The sequence below is a fragment of the Bidens hawaiensis genome, unplaced genomic scaffold, assembly GCF_021521415.1.
Source record: "Bidens hawaiensis isolate Kalapana, Puna unplaced genomic scaffold, B.hawaiensis_p1.1 tig00033912_1, whole genome shotgun sequence".
Classification (NCBI taxonomy): Eukaryota; Viridiplantae; Streptophyta; class Magnoliopsida; order Asterales; family Asteraceae; genus Bidens; species Bidens hawaiensis.
The window spans coordinates 16,761-26,330 of NW_027495851.1; the positions used below are offsets into that span (position 1 = coordinate 16,761).

General features: G+C 40.8%; 1 long non-coding RNA gene across 1 annotated transcript; it reads right to left on the reverse strand.

Annotated features, from left to right (window-relative positions):
• Positions 1-807: 807 nt before the first annotated feature.
• Positions 808-2,367, reverse strand: LOC143585608 (uncharacterized). Its single transcript, XR_013144568.1, has 2 exons — positions 2,262-2,367; positions 808-1,247 (listed from the first exon to the last, which is right to left on the reverse strand). It is a non-coding gene; the product is annotated as an uncharacterized LOC143585608 (long non-coding RNA).
• Between the last annotated feature and the right edge of the window lie 7,203 nt (positions 2,368-9,570).

Genomic DNA, 9,570 nt, shown 5'->3' on the forward strand with positions numbered 1-9,570 from the left:
CCATAGCAATTAGTCATGCATACTTTACATCTACTTGTAATAAACACAAGTATACTTAACCCATCCATTAATATTTTCCCTATCATTGTCTTTATACAAATTTTCTTTTTAAACATTAAGAGAGTCTAAGTGTTCTCACTTAGTATTATCCCCTTTTTGTCCTTTTATATTTGTCATTTTAGTATTTACAACTAAAAATTAGGATTTGCACGTTCATGCACAAATCCTTAGCCTCTACGACCCCATGAGTCGTTTATACAACAGTTTACTTATTCGGATTAATCGTACGAGTTAAACGGTTTTAAAATATCAGATTAAAATGAAACAGCACGGAATCGTTAATTGTACACTGGCACCAGCAGCCCATTTACACCCATTTTCCGTTTCCCTGTTATCTCGTTACCCTTTTTTCACTACAACCATATTGTAGCCGATAACTTCATGGTTCGTAAATCTAATCTTCACGACCCCATTATTCATTTTTAAGTCAGTGTTTACACTAACCTTGTCGTTTGACTCTTTATGCTTCGTACGACCCGTTAATATCAAATGCACTCATACCATTGCCCATAGGGCGTTTTAATCATTTTTAACATTTACCGACATCATGATATAATTCACATGCCTGGCAGGGTCAAATTTGTGACCCGTTACCAATACCTTGTAACTCCTTTAGAGAACTCGACCATACATTCTATTACCATCATGCTTACCTGTGCAATTCTCAACAGGACAAGCATTAAATATCAACTTCAAATGGTGATATTTTCACCATTTGACATCTATATACCCATTCCGGGTCACTCCTTTTTATATCTTAATCTTACAATGGGTTATTACCAAAATAGTGATTTAACACCAATTTACCCATAGTATCCCTTTATGACTTGGTCTATAAACCACACCCGATAACCATTAAAATCCTTGTCCCATATACTATGATTATTAGTTTTCAATTCTCATTTGACCCTTTTGGGCCAATTTGAACAAAGTCTCTAACATTAAAGATTACAACTCAATCCCGGGTTGTACGTTAATATACACAAACTACCCTTCTTGAGTTTTCTTAACATTTCGTTCTTTTGTTAAGTCATTTAAGAAATATTATAATTTGACAAGAAACTTTAGCTTATAATTTGAAGTGAACAAAGTCACTTACCTTTCTTTGCTAACTAGAACTCCCGTGCACTCCATTAGCTTGTTTGACCCGTTTCATCCAAGCCTCCACCTAGCTTGACAAGATCAAACTTTGTCCAATTTCCACAAGATTGTCGGGCTAGTCATTATTATATAACATGACCACAAAATCCTATGGACTCATACATACCAATTTATCAAAACACTAGCTTTCTTTTTGGTCAGTTTCACTTTTAAAAGTCAAACCGCTCATAGATATGTACATTCTTCAATCATTACATACAATGGTGTAAATACTCATACAAACCATTTGCAAGTCCTTAAGACACTTTAAGTATGTCCCATGAAGTTATATTAGTTCTCTACAATCAATGCATCATGCCTAATGCAAGTGTATTCAATCTTATGTGTTTTCTCGATTACTAATATCTTTATTAATGTGCAGCGATTTTCTATATCACTGCTGTAATAAGCCATTTTGACCCATGTACCATCCGGACTGGTTCAACATTTTCAAAGAAGGATCGTAGGGGACTCAAATACCTTTTCAAGCATATAAAGCACACCCTCTAACTATTTTTCTATGATTTTTACAAAATCAGGACAGAAGCATAAATATTCCCAGTCAGCATGTTTTAAATCCTGACTAGTCACTTTGGTCTACTGTTTTGGACAACTTCCGATCCTATTTAGACTTTTATGATCAAATATGATTTGAAATAAACACATAGACCTTTCCAACGATATAAGGCCCGTCCTCTAACTCTTAACGACGAGTGAGATACACGCTCTGCAAATTAACTATTTGAATCTGTCAAAAGTGACGGATTTCATACTATATTACACCATTCAAGTTTCATGTGAGCATTTAATCAAACACTTGGTGTGCGGTCAATAACATAGCCTTAAACATAAGTGTTCTAAACATAAATTACCATGTTCCTCATCCAAATTCTATTATTCAACATCCACAAGTTTAAACCACACAATTTCATTTAATCTAGCAATAATCTTAACATTTAAAGCTAGACTAACACATATACATGCTCAATTTTATGTTATTCAACATAACTAGTTTTCTCCCAATCTTGAAATTATTCACAAGTGAAGATATTTGAGCATACCTTATGTTCCCCAAGTTGAGTTGAGCACAACCTTGCTCACATGCACGCTTTTATAATCCAATTTGCCTTCCAATTTGAAGAACTAGGGTTTCTCCCTATTATGATCGACAACACACACACACACACTTTGTGTGTGTGTTAACTTATTTTCTCTTTTAATGCTTATTCTTTTCAACTTGACAACTGTTAATTGTATTTAGTTAGGGTTTTAGCCCATTTGGTTAGATAGAGCCCATGGGCCTTTTATGGGCTGTTAGCTAGGGTTTAGTTGTGTATATATAGATGTAGTGGCTTATGTATTAGACACACCTTCAAGTAATAAACATTACTTTCCTACAAACCATTTCTTTACATGGTATCAGAGCTACGACTCTCGATCCAAACCCTAGCCGCCACTTAACCTGAACCGAACCAGCCGGCCCTAGATCTGGAACCGAACCTGTACCTTCTGTCCAGTTCTCGTAATTCTTTTTCGAGAGACTTTCAGCTGTCACCGCCGCTCCCACTGTCACCACCACCCTCCGAATAAAAAACCCTGAAAAGCCGCCGTCGATCCACCGTCGCACGCGCCCCCACGCGCCGCCTACACACCGCCGCTGCCACTCACGCGCCGCCGCGTGACGGCGCGTGACACCCTTTCCGACCACCGGATTTTTTCCAGGTCACTTATCTTTTACTTCCGCACCACCCTGTGTTGTTAGTTTTTCAATTCGAGGACTTTTATTTTTCTGTCTCAGTTCGTGTATTGTATTCGTTCGGATCAGAAACTTTCAGAACCAATGGCTGATAAAAAGGCTTCAGAAAATCAGATTGCTCCAGGTATTATTAATTACTCGGCTGTTCTTGGCATTCCGATCAAACTTGACTCAAAAAATTGGGGTTCGTGGAGTCTCTTTGTCCAAAAGGGTCTTGAAAGTATGGACAAAGACGATCATCTCACTAAACCACCCCCGGATCCAATTACCAAAGAATGGAAAATTGATGATAGCGAAATCTTAATGGCTCTATGGAATGCTATGGATACACAAATCCTCACTATTGCTCAAAACTTTTCCACCGGCTAAGGAGTCTATCTCTCATGCTTATTCGGTGGTTCAAGCCTATGGTCGGGCCGAGCAAGGTGATTCTACATTTACCGACTATTTCACACGATTCTGCAAACTCCGAGATGAGCTTCGCACTATGTTTCCACCTACTACCGATTTGAAGATTCAGGAGGAGCGAAACGCCAAGATGGATGTCATGACCTTCATTGCTGGGATCTCGCCTAAGTATTCAAGTGCCCGACCCCTACTGTTGAGCAACTCCGCTGCCACATCTTCAGTTGCATCAACTTTTCATCTGTTATGGGAAATGTATGGTCCTGGTGCAACTCTACCTCCTACTGATACATAGGCTATGTATACATCTACTGGTCGGGGTACTGGTCAAGGTTCTCATATGACCCACAAAAAGGGTATTGGACGGGGCGGTGGTCGTGTTTGTCACTATTGCAAGGAACCTGGTCATACGAAATGGGACTGCCTGAACCGCCCTCCTGGAAGTCAGCCACCTTCTCGTCCCAAAGCTCGTTTGGCTGCTGCTGATGAGACTTCAGGTCCAACCACCACTCCCACTTACACAGTTAGCGAAGAAGACTATTATCGTCTCCAGCAACTTCTAGCATCTCAGACTCCTGCTCCTGTTCCTCCTCCATGTGCCAATACGGCCGATTCAGGTACGCTTCCTAGTCCTTCATCATCTTGGATTATTGATTCGGGTGCCACTCATCACATGACTGGGAATTCGGGTATTCTGTCCAACCTCAATAAAGTCTCCCACCAACCTGTTCGACTGGCTGATGGGTCTTCCTGTCCTGTACTAGGTGTTGGATCCATTAACACCTCATCCAACTTAAACCTCTCGTCTATTCTATATGTTCCTAAATTTCCCGATAACCTTTGTTCGGTAAGCCAACTTACTAAACAACACAATTGCTCTGCTAAATTTTATCCTACTCACTGTATCTTTCAGGAACTAGGGACGAACCGTCTGATTGGCACAGGTTTTGAATCTGAAGGCCTCTACCGCTTAATCTTCCCGTCAGGTCCTACATGCTCTACAGCAACTACTTCAGTCAAGGAGGACCACTGTCGGTTAGGTCATCCCTCTACAGCGGTTATGAGGCAAATGCGTCCAGATTTACCACTTTCGTCTTTTAATTTTCATTGTGAGTCGTGTCAACTTGGTAAACATACCAGGCGTCCCTATCCCCCTAGAGTGTCTAATCGAGTCAGTTTTTGTTTTAAACTTTTGCATTCTGATGTATGGGAGCCTTGTCCTACCAAATCTACTTTGGGTTTTGAATATTTTGTTAGCTTTATTGATGACTATTCTCGCACTACTTGGATTTATTTGATGAAATCTCGTAGTTAAATTTTTTCCATATTTAAAGAATTTAATGCTTATGTTCAAAACCAATTTAACACCACTATTAAAACCTTCCGATCCGATAATGCTAAGGAATATTTTTCCACCGACTTTTCTTCGTACTTAAAAAATAACGGCATTATTCATGAATCTTCATGTGCATACACATCTCAACAAAATGGTGTGTCTGAACGCAAAAATCGTCACCTATTGGATGTTGCTCGCACACTCATGATCCAATCACGTGTCCCTCATCGTTTTTGGGGAGATGCCGTTCTCACAGCTGCATATCTAATTAACCGTATGCCCACACCCGTTCTTCATGGTAAAACACCGTTTTCTGTACTATGTCCAACCGGTACTCCTTTTCCTCTCGCACATAAAGTCTTTGGTTGCGTTGCCTATGTTCATGACCATCGTCCGAAAACAATCAAACTTGATCCCTGAGCACTTCGTTGTATCTTTGTTGGTTACTCACGGGTTCAAAAAGGGTATCGATGCTATAGCCCATCTCTTCACCGATACTTTACTAGTGCCGATGTCACTTTTAATGAGCCCTGTCCTTACTTTTCTGAATGTTCCGATCCTGTTTCTGATCCATTTTCTGACCTCGATATACCCACACCTCCCTTCATCCCCACCATTCCTGTGTCAGTTCCTTCTACCGATCCACTCTCTACTGATTCTGACCCACCGACAGAATCTCCGCCACTGCTTTTCACATATGCTAGGCGAGGTAGGGGTCAAACATCAGTAAATGAAGAATCACCACACCCTGGCCACAACCCCGAACTACCCTCCGATACTCCACCTACATCTGAGCAATCCACACCTCTCACTACTACATCCTTACCCGATCCACCAACCTCTGATACACCCGTTTATGATCCCCCTGGTGCCCCACTTCCCGATATACCTATTTCCTTTCGCAAGGAGCCCTGGACATGTACTCGTTACCCGATTCAGGACTACGTTGCCTACACTCATCTATCTCCTGAATCTCATGCGTACACCACTACCCTTGATTCCTACCCGATTCCCAAAAATGTGATGAGCGCTCTCGCTCACCCAGGATGGAAATAGGCTGTGGAAGATGAAATTGGAGCTCTACGGTCCAATCATACATGGGATCTTGAAACACTTCCTGCAGGGAAGCGTATTGTTGGTTGTCGTTGGGTGTTTACGGTTAAACTACACCCGGATGGCTCCCTACACCGCTTAAAGGCTCGTTTGGTTGCAAAAGGGTATTCTCAGGCATATGGCATTGATTACGATGAAACTTTCTCTCTGGTTGCTAAAATGTCATCTGTCCGTATTTGCATCGCTCTTGCTGCCATTAATCATTGGCCGCTCCACCAGCTTGATGTCAAGAACGCCTTTCTTAATGGTGTTCTTGAGGAGGAGGTATATATGGAGGAGCCCCCAGGGTTCGTCGTTGAGGAGGAGGCCTCGAAAGTTTGTAGACTACGTCGTTCTCTATATGGTCTTAAACAGTCTTCCAGAGCATGGTTTGGTCGATTCTCTAGTGTTATGGGACAGTTTGGGATAACGCGGAGTGCCTACGATCACTCTGTCTTCTTTAGACACCAGAAAGGGAAGAGGATTATCGTAGTTGTTTATGTGGATAACATTATAATCACAGGTGATGACGAGGTCGGGATTTCCGAACTCAAGCAGTTTCTTCAGTCTCAGTTTCAGGTAAGCGACTTAGGTCGACTGAGGTATTTCCTTGGCATAGAAGTATCCCGCTCTCCACAAGGAATACTTCTCTCTCAACGAAAGTATGTTCCTGTATGTTAACTGAATGTGGCTTACTGGGTTTTAAACCTGTTGATACCCCAATGCTTCCTACAAAGAAACTCCTCCCAAAGGAAGGAGATCCAATGAAAGATCCTAAGCGATACAGACGGCTGGTTGGTAAACTTAATTATTTATCCGTCACACGACCGGATATCTCCTTTACTGCCAGTGTTCTGAGCCAATTTATGGCTACACCATACACCGGTCACTGGGATGCTGCCCTTCGTGTCTTAAGATATCTTAAGACCTCACCTGGCTTGGGCATATTATACTCTGATCAGGGTCATTGTCGTGTAGGTGCCTTCACGGAAGAAGGAGATGGTCGGATATCAGGGTTCTCAGATGCAGATTGGGCAGGTTGTCCAATTTCTCGACGATCTACCACCGGATATTGTGTGTTTGTTGGAGGAAACCTTGTATCATGGAAGAGTAAGAAGCAACACACGGTCTCCCGGTCGAGTGCCGAATCAGAATATAGATCCATTGCAGATGTAACATCAGAGATAACATGGGTTCATCGTCTTCTCAGAGAGCTCGGGGTTGTTTCTAATGACTTGATGAGGCTATACTGTGATAATTAGTCAGCTATTCACATAGCCAAGAATCAAGTATTTCATGAGAGGACAAAACACATTGAGGTCGACTGCCACCTTATCAGAGATCGGGTAGTAGGCACACAAATTGATCCTCCTTCCATTCAACCAGTTCATGTGAAGACAAATTTCCAGCTAGCAGATATTCTAACTAAACCGCTCCGGAAAGCTCAGATAGATTTTATTTGTAACAAGTTGGGCATGATTAACATCTATGCTCCAACTTGAGGAGGAGTGTTAATTGTATTTAGTTAGGGTTTTAGCCCATTTGGTTAGATAGAGCCCATGGGCCTTTTATGGGCTGTTAGCTAGGGTTTAGTTGTGTATATATAGATGTAGTGGCTTATGTATTAGACACACCTTCAAGTAATAAACATTACTTTCCTACAAACCATTTCTTTACAACAACTTCAACCCCTCATGAATAATAAATTATCTAGTTTAAGACTTTTTGAAATATACAAACATTTCACCATTATTAACTTAAGTACTAACTAGGTTGAATATAATCCTAGTTACGTGTTTCAAACTTTTCTTGTTTCATACTCGACTCGATTAATATTTTGGGGTGTTACAACCTCTATCTAATGGGATAGAGAGGTGGCTTCCAGAGAGACCCTCAGCTCTACGAAAACATACGTATGAGAGAATATAAGAGGAAATCAAAGCTCAACAGTAATATAATTAATAATAGCACAAAGTAAAAATAATAATACTAATACATAAATAGATAAAAATATATGATATATGGAAAGAAAATAATATAATGGCGTGTGACCAAAAATAAGGTAAAGAGAAGCCCCTAAGGTATTCCTTTCTCCGTAAAAATCCTTAACTTTAATTCTACGTCTCCAAGAATTCCTATCCTCAACCATGTTCTCAGAGAGGTTTAGTTCTACCAAATCATGTCTAATCCTCTCATCCCAAGTCAATTTAGGTCGGCATCTACCCTTCCTCCCCTGTATGGTAATGTTTTCAACGGATCTAACATGATTCGTCGTCTGTCTTCTCTTCACATGTCCAAACCATCTCAATCTCCACTCTCTTATCTTGTTGGATATGTTAGCTACCCCTAATCTTTCCCGAAACACATAATTTCTTATTCGGTCTAACCTTGTGTGCCCACACCTGTGCCTTCTTGATGGCCCAGATCTGTTCCATATAACATTGCAGGTCTAACTGCGACCCTATAAAATTTTCCCTTTAATTTAGTTGGGAACCTCTTGTCGCACAATATACCTGTGGCTGCTCTCCATCTACACCATCCTACCTGAACTCGATGGGCTACATCACTGTCTAATTCCCCATCGCTATGAACAAATGATCCTAGATACTTGAACTTCGCTACCACTTGCCCTTCAATGGTGATCTGGACGTCCTCATTGTCATTTACCCCACAAAAATCACAGTGGAGGTACTCCGTCTTAGAGAGACTAATCCTTAAACTTTTTGTCTCTAAGGTTATCCGCCACTCCTCTAGCCTCATGTTTAGATCTTGTTTTCTCTCAGCAACTAACACAATATCGTTTGCGAACATCATGCACCACGGGAGTGTCTCCTGAATCGACTTTGACAACTCATCCAAGACTACTTCAAAAAGAAACAAACTCAACGTTGACCCCTGGTGAAGGCCTATCTCCACGGGGAAGAAATCAGTATTCCCCACGGGCGCAAGGACACTTGTTGCGTGCGCTCCTGGTATACATATCCATAATTATATCTATATTTCCTCGAGACCCATCTACCCTCCAGGCACTCCCAAAGCACTTGGCGTGGCACACTGTCGTACGCCTTTTCTAGGTAAACACCATATGAAAGTCACGCTTCTTCTCCCTATAATTTTCTATCAATCTTCTTATAATGTGTATTGCCTCTGCGGTGGAACGCCCCAGCATGAAGCCAAATTGGTTCACCATAAACTGAGTTTCCCGTCTAAGTCTAACCTCAATCACTCTTTCCCATAGCTTCATAGTATGGCTTAGTAGTTTGATTCCTCGGTAGTTACCACAACATCTGGTGTCTCCTTTGTTCTTATAGATAGGGACTACGACGTTGCTCCTCCACCGGTCTGGCATCTTACCAGATTTGAGAATAATATTGAACAAAGTAATTAACCACATGACTCCTTCTCCCAGACACTTCCACATCTCAATGGGTATGTTGTCTAGGACAAGAATTTAAACAAGTCTTAAAAATGTCGACATGTTTGAGACACGAAGCCTATTAAGCTCAAACATAATATGTTAAAACTCGTGTCGTGTCATGTTGTGTTAATAGGTCTAAGTCAGAAATTGGCAGCCTTGCATTCTTGAAAAGTTAAAATTTCATTTATTATAAAACTAGTCCTTGTACTTTAAAGTATTGCAGTTTACTCAAGAATAGTTTTGTAAATCTTTAAATGCTTATAACATAAGTTGGTAAATAGTTATAACTTACTTACATCACACATATATAGTTGTGTTAAATGAAAAACTATTTGTTTTGTTATAAAACTCATTTCCACACTT